We start from the raw sequence: 14,990 nt of genomic DNA on the forward strand, positions 1-14,990 counted from the left end.
CCTTCTCGCCAGCAGTTCAGGTGCCCCCACATTCTCCTGGCCCCAGCAAGCCTTTGCTGTCTGCTAGGACAGCACTCCCAGGTATCCATGGCAACCTGCCAGGTTCTGGCCACGCAGGGCTTGGTGAGCCAGTGCTGACGGGAAGAAGCCAGGAGTTCCCTTCCCACAACAAGGGTTCTAGATGCGAATCTAAGCTTCTCAGGCCACCGTGCCCTGGGGAATTTTTGTATCTTGAAATCCAAAATGTGGCTAAATTTGTCTAACCTGCTGGAAAGAGGAGAATACTAGGGATGTGGTAGGGATGTGGGTGGGGGAAGCCTCTCAAATGACATCTCTATCCCCAGGGTTGGACTCACCTCGCTATTAGATGACAATAATGGTTAGCCTTCTCATTGTGACCACCGTCATTAGAGGTGTCCCTGTAGCCATCACTCCAAGCTGTGGACCAATGAAGCCCCCACTCCCCCAACAGCAGTCCAGAGGCCGAATCGCAACTGTCAGAGCCAGCCTGTCTGCACCCACAACCTTCGTTCGCAGGTTTTTGGGTCGATCTTGCCTTCCACCTTCTCCAGGCCAATGGGCCTGGTGCTCTGGCACTAAGATCCCACTAAGGAAGACCTTCTCCCCAACCTGTGAATGGAAACACTTCTCCCAAGTGGAAAATAAGGAGGCATCAGAGACTCTTGGCATAGAAAGGAAGGAGCCCATCCACCAGGCCCTGGTGTCACCGACTTGGGAGGATGAACAGCCCTTAATCAAAACCTTGCTCCAGGGAGAAAAGCAGGTGGGCCAGGGTTGTTACGGGAAATGTGATTGACATCCCCTGGGAGAAACTTAAAGATCAAGATGGGAGAAAAGCCCTTCCTTTCAGAGCCTACTCCAGCCACTCATGGGCTGCTGGGGAGGTTTTTGTTTTTATGTTTTTAACTATACTAAGTTCTGGGGTACATGCGCAGAATGTGCAGGTTTGTTACACAGATATACATGTGCCGTGATGGTTTGCTGCACCCATCAACCCGTCATCTACAATAGGTATTTCTCCTAATGCTATCCCTCCCCTATCCTCCCACCCCCCCAACAGGCCCCGGTGTGTGATGTTCCCCTCCCTGTGTCCATGTGTTCTCATTGTTCAACTCCCACTTATGAGTGAGAACGTGGTGTTTGGTTTTCTGTTCCTGTGTTAGTTTGCTGAGAATGATGGTTTCCAGTTTCATCCATTTCCCTGCAAAGGACATGAACTCATCCTTTTTATGGCTGCACAGTATTCCATGGTGTATATGTGCCACATTATCTAGTCTATCATTGATGAGCATTTGAGTTGGTTCCAAGTCTTTGCTATTGTGAACAGTGCCACAATAATATGCATGCGTCTTTATAGTAGAATGATTTATAACCCTTTGGGTATATACCTAGTAATGGGATTGCTGGGTCAAATGGTATTTCTAGTTCTAGATCCTTGAGGAATAGCCACTTTTTTTTGGTTTTTGTTTTTGAGACAGAGCCTCACTTTGTCACCCACGCTGGAGTGCAGTGGCATGATCTCAGCTCACTGCAACCTCTGCCTCCTGGGTTCAAGCAATTCTCCTGCCTCAGCCTCCTGAGTAGGTGGGATTACAGGGGCGCACTGCCATGCCTGAGTACTTTTTTTTTTTTTTTTTTTTTTTAAGTAGAGATGTGGTTTCACCATACTAGCCAGGCTGGTCTCCAACTCCTGACCTCAAGTGATCCATTCACCTTGGCCTCCCAAAGTGCTGGGATTACAGGCATGAGCCACCGTGCCCAGCCCTGCTGGGGCAGTTTTGTGCCCATGCTAGCTCTTGGTATTCATGCAGGTGGTAGCCCATAAAAGAAGCTGAATAAAGGCATCTGCCAAGTATATTGGTATTAAAAAAAAGAAGAAGAAGAAACTGGAGGAGGGAGGAGAGAGGAAGTGACCTTGAGAAATAGTGATGGCCCAAGATGCATGATTTTGCCAACCTCCGCCTCCCGGGTTCAAGCAATTCTCCTGCCTCAGCCTCCTGAGTAGCTGGAACTATAGGCATGCACCACCACGCCTGGCTAATCTTTGCATGTTTAGTAGATACTGGGTTTCACCATGTTGTCCAGGCTGGTCTCAAACTCCTGACCTCACCTGATCCACCTGCCTCGGGCTCCCAAAGTGCTGGGATTGCAGGTGTGAGCCACTGCACCCAGCCAAAGTTCATAGTGTTTGGATGGCTAGGCTCCTTGGAGGGGCTGTGCTTGATCCAAGTCTGTACTCCCGCAATAGCTGGTGTCGCCTTCAAACAGGGAAAGATGCAGGGAGACATAGGGCAAGGAGTCACTGGGCCCAAGGGACTTGCCCACCCAGAACTATGTTCTGGATATCTGGGGCCTGGGAATTCCCTGCCTCCCCAACAGGTTCTGAACCCACTTCTCTAGGTCCAGTCTCCTAAAGGTGGATAGTCTCACCAATGTGCACACTCAAGAAGTGACCCTTTAAGGGGCAGACACTTGTAGAGACATGGACAGAGCTTGGACATGAGGACGTGTGTGGGAAAGATCCCTCGTAGCATAGGATGAATCCAGCCTGGGAACAGAGGGAAGCCACGTCACAGCCTTGAGCTGGGACCACTGTCTGTGCCAACACACTCTAGCCCAGAATGCTGAGAAATACAAGAACTGCAGACTTGAACTTGACCTTTCAGATTGTTACAAATGTGTATCTGCTCAGATAGGAGGATAGAACATGTTTTATTTAACAGTTTGTTAGCTTGATGTGTAGGTTTTAAATATTCAGACATATACTGTATGGCCCTCTGTGCATACTCTTGCCCCAGGCTCCGCAAACACTGGGCCTGAGCCTGTGTTTGGCACACAGGCAGAAGTTCAAAATTGTTTGCTGAAGGGAACTGAAGCCCATGTGAGAATTTGTAGCTACAGAAAGAGAGCCAGGTGAGTGACAGTCTTGGCTTCTGACCCTTCCTTTTTCTCTGACTTACTGGATGGTGTCAGGACAGGGACTCTCAGTTCCTAGGCCGCAGATAGTACTCAAAACATATTCCATAATCTTGTCCAGACCCCTCATTCTTCAAGTGAGGAAACTGAGGCCCAGAGAGGTTAAGTGACCTGCTCCCCAGAGTGACAGATGAAGGTGCAGCTGGGACCCAGTGTGTACCCAGTCCTCCTGCCTCCCAGTCCCTGGGTTTTTCTCAGGCCCTAACAAGGACACACACAGCCCCTGTGGCCACCCCTGCTGCCTGCCTCAGAACAGGATGGGGGAGGGGTAGTTACTCCCCTCTTGCCAGGCACCTCTAAACGACCTTGGCTGAGCCCATTCCGTGGCTAAAGCACCCGACTCCCTTGTTCTTTATTCCCAAGCCATCCTAATTCGTTCGTTTCACAGCCTTCCAATCCAAACCCCAGCTGGGGTGGGGGCTGGTTAGATCAGCCTGGGCTCTGGGGCCTCATTTCTGGAATTGTAGGGAGGAGAAAGAGAGGCGAGAGTGCCCTCATTCTGCTGACTCCCAGTGTAGTGACAGCGACGTCGCCCCAGCGGCAGGCCCGGACGCAGTCTGGGTGCAGGCTCACGCCCCATCGGGTGCCCCGGGGCTCAGGGCACACTGCCGTGGTTTTGGAGAGGCAGTAGGCCGCGAGTCACTGGGCTGGACGTTTCCGCCCCGGCCCCTCCCTCCGCGGGCTTCGGAAAACTCGTTCATCTCACTAGCCCTGACTGGCAACCGTGCGTGATGGTGTTTTTTTTCCCATAAATGTCACGTCCTTGCGAAACCTCTGCAGCCTTTGCGGGTAACCACCACCCAGCCCCACCCTGGGAAGAAGGGGCGGAGCCTCCAGGGCGAGCCCCGCCCCCGACTCGCCCCATCCCGCCCAGCGTGGCCGACAGAGGGCGCCGAGGGGTTCGGGATCCGGGGTGGGGCGGCCCCGGGCCTCCGTCTGCTCCCGGTCCCTGCCGCGGCACCCACGCCCACTCGGCGGTGGCGGGGGCCAGGTCTCGGGAAAGTCCCACGGCGCCCCTGGTGCCGGAAATGTTCCTCACGCACCTGGAGTCGCAGAATGCCCGGGCTGCAAGTGATGTCAGGGTGGGGGCCTAACCTGCCAAAGCTCACACTCTGGAGAAGGTCTCTCAGTGTGACCTGGCCATGTAGCTCAGATGGCCTGTTTGTCACCTGTTTGTCAACGTAAATGAAGGGTTAGCTCATCAACAAGCCCTGCCCACTGCCCACAAATACACCATCCTGAGGCCTTTTCTGAAATCATCACTCTTTACAGATATTGCATGCAAAGTAGGTTTCTCTCCCATTGCGGCAGATATCAAACAAAAAACACGGTAGGCCTCTCCAGTTCCCGATATAGTTGACCCTTGGACAATATGGGTTTAAACTTCGCAGATCCACTTGGATTTTTTTTTTCAATAAAAGTTACACCAAGGGCTGGGCACGTTGGCTAACACCTGTAATCCCAACACGTTGGGAGGCCAAGGTGAGTGGATCACTTGAGGCCAGGAGTTCCAGACCAGCCTGGCCAACATGGCAAAACCCCATCTCTACTAAAAAAAAAAAAAAAAATACAAAAATTAGCCAGGTGTGGTGGTGCACGCCTGTAATCTCAGCTACCTGGGAGGCTGAGGCAGGGGAATCACTTGAACCCGGGAGGCAGAAGTTTCAGTGAGCCGAGATAGACCACTGCATTCCAGCCTGGGTGACGGACTGAGACTCCATCTCAAAAGTTACACCAAGTGTGCCACCTGCCTCCCTTTGCACCTCCTCTACCTCTTCCCCCTCTGCCACCCCTAAGGCAGCAAGACCAACACCTCTTCTTCTTCCTCCTCCTCAGCCTACTCAATGTGAAGATGATGAGGATGAAGCCCTTTATGACGATCCACTTCTACTTGATGAGTAGTAAATATATTTTCTCTTCCTTATGATTTTCTTAATAACATTTTCTTTTCTCTAGCTTTTTTTTTTTTCCTGAGACAGAGTCCCGCTCTGTCATCAGGCTGGAGTGCAGCGGCACGATCTCGGCTCACTGCAACATCTGCCTCTCAGCTTCAAGTGATTCTCCTACCTCAGCCTCCCAAGTAGCTGGGACTACAGGCGCCTGCCACTGTGCCCAGCTAATTTTTGTATTTTTAGTAGAGACAGGGTTTCATCATGTTGGGCAGGATGGTGTCGATCTCTTGACCTCATGATCTGCCCACCTCGGTCTCCCAAAGCGCTGAGATTACAGGCACGAGCCACCGCACCCAGCCCTCTAGCTTACTTTATGATAAGAATAGTGTATATAATACATATACAAAATGTGGGTTAATGGACTGTTTATGTTATTGGTAAGGCTTCCAGTCAACAGTAGACTATGAGTAGTTAAGTTTTGGGGGACTCAAAAGTTATACCTGGAATTTCAACTGTGCGGAGGTTGGCACCCCTAACCTCTGCTTTGTTCAAGGGTCAACTGTAAAAGGAACCAGAACTCCTTGAACAAAAGACTCCTTCCAGATCTGAGGCAGACAAAGCACAACATAGTCCTGGAACACCTTATTTCAGAAGACAAGCCTTCAAAGATACTTAGGTGAATGGAGAGTTGAGTGGTTTCACTGGCCAAAGGCAGAGCAAGCATCAATAAGAATAGTGACTGTAGGCTGGGTGCAGTGACTCCTGCCTGTGATCCCAACACTTCAGGAGGCTAAGGAGGGAGGATCGCTTGAGCCCAGAAGTTTGAGACCAGCATGGGCAACATAGCAATACCTCATCTCTACAAATAATTTTTTAAAAAAAGAATAGTGACTATAATGAATAGAAATGAATCAACTAAACATATTTTTAAGTCCATAAGTTTATAATACCTAAAAAAAGGCAAAGCCTCTGGCCAGGTGTGGTTCCTTATGCCTGTAATCCCAGCACTTTGGGAGGCCGAGGCAGGCAGATCACGAGGTCAAGAGATGGAGACCATCCTGGCCAACATGGTGAAACCCCGTCTTTACTAAAATGCAAAAAATTAGCCGGGCACAATGGTGCGCACCTGTAGTCCCAGCTACTCAGAAGGCTGAGGCAGGGGAATTGCTTGAACACCCGGGAGGTAGAGCTTGCAGTGAGCCTAGATCGCACCACCGCACTCCAGCCTGGTGACAGAGCAAGACTCCATCTCAAAAAAAAGACAAACCCTCATTGATAGACTCTGAGGGTTACTAGGGGATTATTCTGAAAAGTGCTAACTAAAGGAAAATATTCACACATGTATCTTGCCTTTGCTTTATGGACTATATTTCAGGGTAACCAAATACAGTAGTTGATAAAGGAAAGTTTTTTGTTCTTTTTTTAAAACAAGGTCTCACTCTGTCACCCAGGCTGCAGTGCAGTGGCTCAATCATAGCTCACTGCAGCCTCAACCTCCTGGGCTCAAGCGATCCTCTCACCTCAGCCTCTTGAGTAGCCGGGACCACAGGAATGCATCACCACACCTGGCTAACTTTTGGTCTTTTGTAGAGATGGTTGTCTCCCTATGTTGCTTAGGCTGGTCTTGAACTCCTAGGCTCATGTGATCCTCCTGCCTGAGTGCTGGGACTACAGGTATGAACTACTGTGCCCAGCAGAAAGTTTTTCTTTCTTTCTTTCTTTTCTTTTCTTTTTTTTTTTTTTTGACAGTCTTGCTTCATCACCCAGACTGGAGTGCAGTGGTGTGATCCTGGCTCACTGCAACCTCCGCCTCCTGGGTGCAACGGATTCTCATGCGTCAGCCTCCCAAGTAGCTGGGATTACAGGCACATGCCACCACACCTGGCTGAGTTTTGTATTTTTGGTAAAGACAGGGTTTTACCATGTTGGCCAGGCTGCTCTTGAACTCCTGACCTCAAGTGACCCACCCGCCTCAGCCTCCCAAAGTGTTGGGATTACAGATGTGAGCCACTGAGCCTGGCTGAAAGTTTTTCTTTATGAAAGAATGACAGCTAATAGATGCAGACATGATAGAATGAGAAAATCAGTATGCTGCAATGACATCACGGATCCTATCAATCCTTTTTTTTTTTTTTTTGAGACAGCGTCTTGCTCTGTCGCCAGGTTGGAGTGCAATGGCACCATCTTGGCTCACTGCAACCTCCGCCTCCTGGGTTCAAGCAATTCTCCTGCCTCAGCCTCCCGAGTAGGTGGGGTTACAGGCATGCACCACCACACCCAGCGAATTTTTTGTATTTTTAGTAGAGACAGGGTTTCACCATGTTGGCCAGGATGGTCTAGATCTCTTGACCTTGTGATTCGCCCACCTCGGCCTCCCAAAGTGCTGGGATTACAGGTGAGAGCCACTGCACTCAGCAATCCATCTTTTTTTAAAAAATTGTATTTCATTTTTTAGAGATGAGGTCTCACTATGTTGCCCAGGCTGGACTCCAACTTAAGCGATCTTCACACCTCAGCCTCCAAAGTAGCAGAGACTACAAGCAGGCACACTGTAGCTGACTGTACCAACTAATCTTAACATACCCCCAAAATGGCACAACCAGACATCATGTGCTCCCAATGGGATGGCAATCGATAGAAAGTACAGAGCACCACTACTGGAGAAGTATTCATATTTTTTAAAAAAGCAAAATAAAAGAACCCAAGGCTAATCAAACCTCCAGATCTAACTAGCATTTAAAGAAATATGAGAGGCCAGGCACAGTGGCTCACACCTGTAATCCCAGCACTTTGGGAGGCCTGAGGCAGGTGGATCACCTTAGGTCAGAAGTTTAAGATGAGCCTGGCCAATATGGTGAAACCCTGTCTCTACTAAAAAAAAAAATACAAAATTAGCCAGACATGGTGGCAGGTGCCTGTAATTCCAGCTACTAGGGAGGCTGAGGCAGGAGAATCACTTGAACCTAGGAGGCAGAGGTTGCAGTGAGCTGAGATCGTGCCATTGCATTCCAGCCTGGGCAACAAGAACAAACTCCATCTCAAAAAAAAAGACACCAGACAAAGATACAATCGGCTAAATATAGACCGGAAAGTTCTACAGAGCAAATGATCCAGTTTTTCCAACAAATTAATGGAATGGGGGAGAGGAGGAGGAAGGGAGACTCGTTAAGTAAAAAAGGCCTTAGGAGACATCAATCAATGCCATTTTTGGACAATTTTGAAATAATCAGTAGAAACAAAATATAGACTGATTATAATCATTATAAGATAACATTAAAGAACTGATTTTCTGTTGGGCACGATAATGTTATTATGGTTCTGTTTTTTAAAGTTCTTATCCATTAGGAAAAAACACGAAGTATTTATAGTGAAATGATGTCTGGAATTTACTTAAAATGCCCTGACGAAATGAGTGGCAGGGGAGAATTGAAACAAGAATAGCACAAAGTGAAAAGTGGGTGAATACATGAGGTCTCTCCACTTTTGTGTATGCTTGAATTTTTCATAATGGCTTTTAAAGAATATGCCCCTCATTTTGTTCCTTGCAGATATATAACTAAATATATTTGGTACAAAGAAATTTTTCTCTGCATTTCTTCCCATGCATTCCTATCAACATTCCTATATTTCCTTCATCTGAAAGTGAAAATGACCTATAAAAAGTGGGATAATTAGCTAGCAATCTTTTTTCTTGTTTGTTAAGATAATCTTAGAAGATGGCTCATCATAAGCAATTTCTTACGGACCCCAAAATGTGCTATTTTTGGCTCAGATGTCTAAAGTGTCAAGGTGGGAACAAATTCGTGTTCTTCATTTAAAGCCTTTGAATGTCAGTTGTTGGTCAAAGAAAAGGAGAAAGTTTCAGCTCACTGCTGAGCTGTGGGGAGGCAGCTTTATTCTCCCAAAAGCCTTTCCCCAAAGATCCTTCTAGCATTTCATTTTCCTCTTTTGTAAAATGGGGCTGTTTTACTTCCTAATTAAAGCCTGTGGAAGTACTTTTAAAGAAGATCGTAAGATGTACGATGCTAGAGAAGTGAAAACTATCATTAATATATTTTAATCATCGTGTTAAATACCCACATAGACACACCCACCTCTTCACCATTCAGGCAGATTTTGCAAAGAGGTAATTAACAGTAGTGATGTCATCACCATCACTGCTTTCATCCTGAAAGCTGCAAAGTTTCCAAATGCTTACTAACTCCTGATTAGGCTTTTAAAACATACCAAATAAGTACAAACTCCCCATATCTGAGTGAAAGCCTGTGGAGAGAGAAATCTTTTTGCTTTGTGAATGGAGCAAATGATCATGAAAAGCGGCCATACTTTTGGTAAGCCTACCAAAAACCCAGAGGGCAGCAGTAATGAAATAAAATGCTGAGATTGTTTGTTTGGAAAAATCGATGTGACTGCCTCCAAAGACTCTCGGAGACCTGTACTTGTCTTTTAAATCCTCACCAGGAGGTGAGGAGCTACAAGTTTCCTGTCTCCTGGCACCTGATGGGCAATTTTCTAGCCATTAAATGCCAAGCCCTCTGGAAAGTAGCTGACCAGCACATTGACAATCCAGACTTCAGTTGTAGTAATGCAGCACTTTGAAATTTGAATGCAATGAGCTCAAATCCCTTGCAGTGGGAAACCCATTCCGTTTTCCAGAATCTACAGATATTCTGCTAGGATAGTGGGATGGGGCACAGGAGAACCTTACATTTCACCCAGTGACTTCCAGTTCCGATTTCTGGCTTGCTCAGAATTGTTTGTCACCCGCAGTTCACCTCTTGTTTTCTCTCCATTCCATGTCAGGCCTGACATGTAATAAAACTCCCTTTCCTTGATTTCCCTAAACACCACTCGCCAAAGCTGCTATGAATGTTTAGCAGACTTTCACTGAGGATTTGGAGGCAGCAATGGAGAGCTGCCTCACAGAAGAGCACCAGGGAGTTTAAAACAGAAGAGTAGATGGCCATCAGCCATCCATCCATCTCCCCCTACCCTTCATTCCCACCAGGGTCCTTCACTGGGCATCTCTTCTACTCAACTCTGCCTCTAGCCACATTGTGAAACCATCTCCCTCTCTTTTACCACAAATACCTCAATTTTTCTTTTCTTTTTCTTTTTTTTTTTTTTTTGAGACAGAGTCTCGCTCTGTCACTTAGACTGGAGTGCAGAGGCGAAATCTCAGCTCACTGCAACCTCCACCTCCCAGGTTCAAGCGATTCACACCACCATGCCCAGCTAATTTTTTTTGTATTTTTAGTAGAGTTGGGGTTTCACCATGTTGGTCAGGCTGGTCTCGAGCTCCTGACCTTGTGATCCGCCCACCGTGGCCTCCCAAAGTGCTGGGATTACAGGTATGAGCCACCACACCTGACCCTTTTAAATTTTTTAAATTTTTATTTTTATTATTTTTTCCAGACAGGGTCTTGCTCCCTGTTTTTTTTTGAGACAGAGTTTCACCCAAGCTTGAGTGCAGTGGTATGATCACTGCCCAATGCAGCCTCCAACTCCTGGGCTCAAATGATCCTCCCACCTCAGCCTCTCAAGTAGCTGGGACTATAGGTGAGCAACAGCATGCTAACTTTTTATTTATTTTTTTTAGATAAAGTTTCACTCTTGTCACCCAGGCTGGAGTGCAACGGCGCCATTTCAGCTCACTGCAACCTCCGCCTTCTGGGTTCAAGAGATTCTCCTGCCTTAGCCTCCCGAGTAGCTGGAATTACAGGTGCCTGCCACCATGCCCAGGTAATTTTTTTGTATTTTTAGTAGAGATGGGGTTTTGCCATGTTGGTCAGGCTAGTCTCGAACTCCTGACCTCATGATCCGCCACCTTGACCTCCCAAAGTGCTGCGATTACAGGGGTGAGCCTCCATACCTGGCCTGGGATTTGACATTTTAAGAGAAAATTTTTGTTGTTTGGTTTGGTTTTGATTTTTTTTTGGGGGGGAGATGAGCTTTATTTTTCTTTATTTCTTCTAAAAAAAGAAAACGGGATATATGTACAAGACTTGCAGGTTTGTTACATGGGTATACGTGTGCCGTGATGGTTTGCTGCACCTATTGACCCATCCTCTAAGTTCCCTCCCCTCACCCCCCACCTTCCAACAGGCCCTGGTGTGTCTTGTTCCCCTCTCTGTGTCCATGTGTTCTCAGTGTTCAGCTCCCACTTATGAGTGAGAACATGTGGTGTTTGATTTTCTGTTCCTCTGTTAGTTTGTGGAGGATAATGGACATGTACTGTTTTTAGAGGTGTCAAAGAGCAAAGTTTCAAGAAACTGAGTAAGATCTAATTGGTTTTTATTCATGATTCGTGAGTTGGGTAGTATCCTGTGTACAAAATAGAACGAGCTTTGCTGATCTTGGCAGACTAATCAGCTTTTGTAAGGCAGACCCAGCAGGAAAAAGGAAACAGCATGATGCAAAAATCGTATTAGTTAACATCGGGTTACTTCAGGTGACTTTACTTGTGCGGGTGAAAGCAGACAGGATGCCTTTGTCCATTTTGTGCTGCTATAACAGAATACTTGTGTTATGGTTTGAATGTTTGTCCCCTCTGAAACTCATGTTGAATCTTAATTTCCAATGCAACAGTATTAAGAAGTGGGGCGACCAGGCGTGGTGGCTCATGCCTGTAATCCCAGCACTTTGGGAGGCTGAGGCAGGCAAATCACGAGGTCAGGAGTTCGAGACCAGCCTGGCCAACATGGTGTAACTCCGTCTCTATTAAAAATTCAAAAAAAATTAGGTGGGCATAGTGGTGGGTGCCTGTAATCCCAGCTACTTGGGAGGCTGAGGCAGGAGAATTGCTTGAACCCAGAAGGCAGAGGTTGCAGTGAGCCAAGATGGCACCACTGCACTCCAGCCTGGATGACAGAGTGAGATTCCGTCTCAAAAAAAATGAAGTGGGCCTTGGCCATGTGCAGTGGCTCATGCCTGTAATCCCAGCAGTTTAGGAGGCCAAGGGTTCAAGACCAGCCTGGCCAGCATGGGGAAACCCAGTCTCTACCAAAAAATACAAAAATCAGCCAGGTGTGGTGGCACATGCCTGTACTCCCGGTTACTAGGGAGGCTGAGGCATGAGAATCACCTGGACCTGGGAAGCAGAGGTTGCAGTGAGCCAAGATTGCGCCACTACACTCCAGCCTGGACGGCAGAGTGAGACCATGTCTCAAAAAAAAAAAAAAAGAGGTGGGGTCTTTAAGGGGTAGTTGGATTAATCGATTGATGGGTTATCACAAGAGTGATTTGGTTATCACAAGACTGGATGTGTTATAAAAGCCAGTTTTGCTCCCAGAGCCCCTCTCGCCCTATGATACCTTCTGCCATGTCATGACACAACCCAAGGCCCTCACCAGAAGTTGACCAGATGGACTTCTCAGCTTTCAGAACTGTAAGAAATTAATTTTTTTTTTTTGAGACCGAGTCTCCCTCTGTCGCCCAGGCTGGAGTGCAGTGGCAGGATCTCAGCTCACTGCAACCTCCACCTCCTGTGTTCAAGCAATTCTCCTGCTTCAGCCTCCCAAGTAGCTGAGACTACAGATGCCCACCACCACTCCCAGCTAATTTTTTAAATATTTTTAGGAGAGATGGGATTTCACCTTGTTAGCCAAGATGTCTCAATCTCCTGACCTCGTGATCCATCCACCTCAGCCTCCCAAAGTGCTGGGATTACAGGTGTGAACCACTGTGCCCGGCAATTTCTGTTCTTTATAAATAATCTAGCCTTGGCCGGATGCAGTGGCTCACACATATAATCCCAGCACTTTAGGAGGCCAAGGCAGGCGGATCACCTGAGGCCAGGAACTGAGGCAGGAGAATCCCTTGAACCCCAGAAGCAGAGGCTGCAGTGAGTCAAGATCATGCCATTGCACTCCAGCCTGAGCAACAAGAGGGAAATTCCATCTCTAATAATAATATAAATAATAATAATCTAGTCTCAGATATTCTGTTATACTAACAGAAAACAGACTAAGGCAGTTTGAGATTGGGTCATTTGTAAAAAGCAGAAATTTATTTCTCAGAGTTCTAGAGGCTGGGAAGTCCAAAATCAAGGCACTTTTTTTTTTTTTTTTTTTTCCCGAGACAGAGTCTTGCCCTATCTCCCGGGCTGGAGTACAATGGTACAATCTCAGCTCACTACAACCTCCACCTCCTGGGGTTCAAGCAATTATCCTGTCTCAGCTTCCTGAGTAGCTGGGATTACAGCTGCCTGCCACCACACTCAGCTAATTTTTGTATTTTTCAGTAGAGACGGGGTTTCACCATGTTGGCCAGGCTGGTCTCAAACTCCCGACCTCAGGTGATTCGCCTGCCTTGGCCTCCCAAAGTGCTGAGATTACAGGTGTGAGCCACCATGCCCGGCCATCAAGGCACCTTAACAAGGGCTTTCCTGCTGCATCCTTATATGGGAGAAGGCAGACGGGCAAGAGAGAGACAACCTCTGTGTCTTCACATGGCAGAAGAGCATGTGTGACTCCACAGAAGCAGCATGAGTGACTCCATTTTGGGTTGGTCTGTTGGGGCTTTGTGCAGGAGCTCAGTCCAATCAATGGTCTCCATAAACTGTATTTAACAGAGATGACTTTCAAATTTGATGCTTAATAGCCAACAGCCAATTAAAACATGGAAATGCAATTAATTATACAATTCCACTGTTACTAAGGAAAATTTTGTCTCCCAGGCCCACACACATACATACATAGAGGCACTGTGATATTTAAAAAACCAAAAACAAACCTTGAAACCCATCTCTATAATAAAGAAGGAGCTAAATAGGACTACTTATTACTATCTTCAACATGAGTGGAGGGCATAGTGCCAAGGCAAGTTTCCATAAATGTTCTACCACGAATGCTCACCCTCATTGGGCACAGGTACACAGCTCTTTGATGATCCAGCTTAAGCCAAAAGTAAAATTTCGAGACAATAGAGGTTTGCAAACAGCAAGATGCAAATGAGAGATTGGTACATTCTAACATTACTAAAGGACAAGTTTGACGAGAAAAAGTACAATAAATCAGTAAAATTTTTTAGAATGATTGTTACAGGTTGAATGTCAATGAGAATATCTAGTAATCATAGATGATGGGGGTGGGCAGAGAACAAACAGAGAATAAAGTTTTAAAAACTACATGTTTTAGATGGGCATAGTGGCTCACACCTGTAATCCCAGCACTTTGAAAGGCCAACGTGGGCAGATCACAAGGTCAGGAGTTCGAGACCAGCCAGGCCAATATGGTAAAACCCCATCTCTACTAAAAATACAAAAATTAGCTGGGCATAGTGGCACACGCCTCTAGTCCCAGCTACTCAGGAGGTGGAAGTAGAGAATTGCTTGAATTCAGGAGGTGGAGGTTACAATGAGCCGAGATCGCACTGCAGCACTCCAGCCTGGGCGATGGAGTGAGACTTCGTCTCAAAAAAAAAAAAAAAAAAAAAAAAAACACACACAGAAGCTACATGAGAATTCAAAGTATCCTAAGAACAGAAGTAAATACTGGAACAAAACAGTTGCGTAGAAACCTAATAAATAGAAAGGTTAGAAAAACAAAAATTAGGCTGGGTGTGGTGACTCACGCCTGTAATCCTAGCACTTTGGGAGGCCAAGCTGGGTGGATCACCTGAGGTCAGGAGTTCGAAACCAGCCTGGCCAACACGGTGAAACCCTGTCTCTACTAAAAATACCAAAAAAAATCATCTGGGCGTAGTGGCGGGAATCTGTAATCCCAGCTACTCAGGAGGCTGAGACAGGAGAATCACTCGAACCCAGGAGGCAGAGATTGCAGTGAGCCGAGATCACGCCATTGCACTCTAGCCTAGGCAACAAGAGTGAAACTCTGTCTTAAAAAAAAAAAAAAATTCTCAGTGAGTTGGCAAATAAATAATTTTTTTTTAAATGGCAGCCTACTGACTGTCTACAACAAAATCTAACAATTTGCTGCAAACAGGAGACTCACAAACCAAAATCATCATAAAGAGAGTAGCAATGTTGGAGGATATTCCATGTGAACAGAAGAAAAGCTGGGATTACTATTTTAGGAGCAGATAAAGCAGATGTCATGTCATAGCAAAAGGCAGTACAATAAATAAATAAGGTCATTACAT

This window comes from Aotus nancymaae, unplaced genomic scaffold (assembly GCF_030222135.1).
Source record: "Aotus nancymaae isolate 86718 unplaced genomic scaffold, 86718_ANA_hifiasm-v0.15.2.pri h1tg000058l, whole genome shotgun sequence".
Classification (NCBI taxonomy): Eukaryota; Metazoa; Chordata; class Mammalia; order Primates; family Aotidae; genus Aotus; species Aotus nancymaae.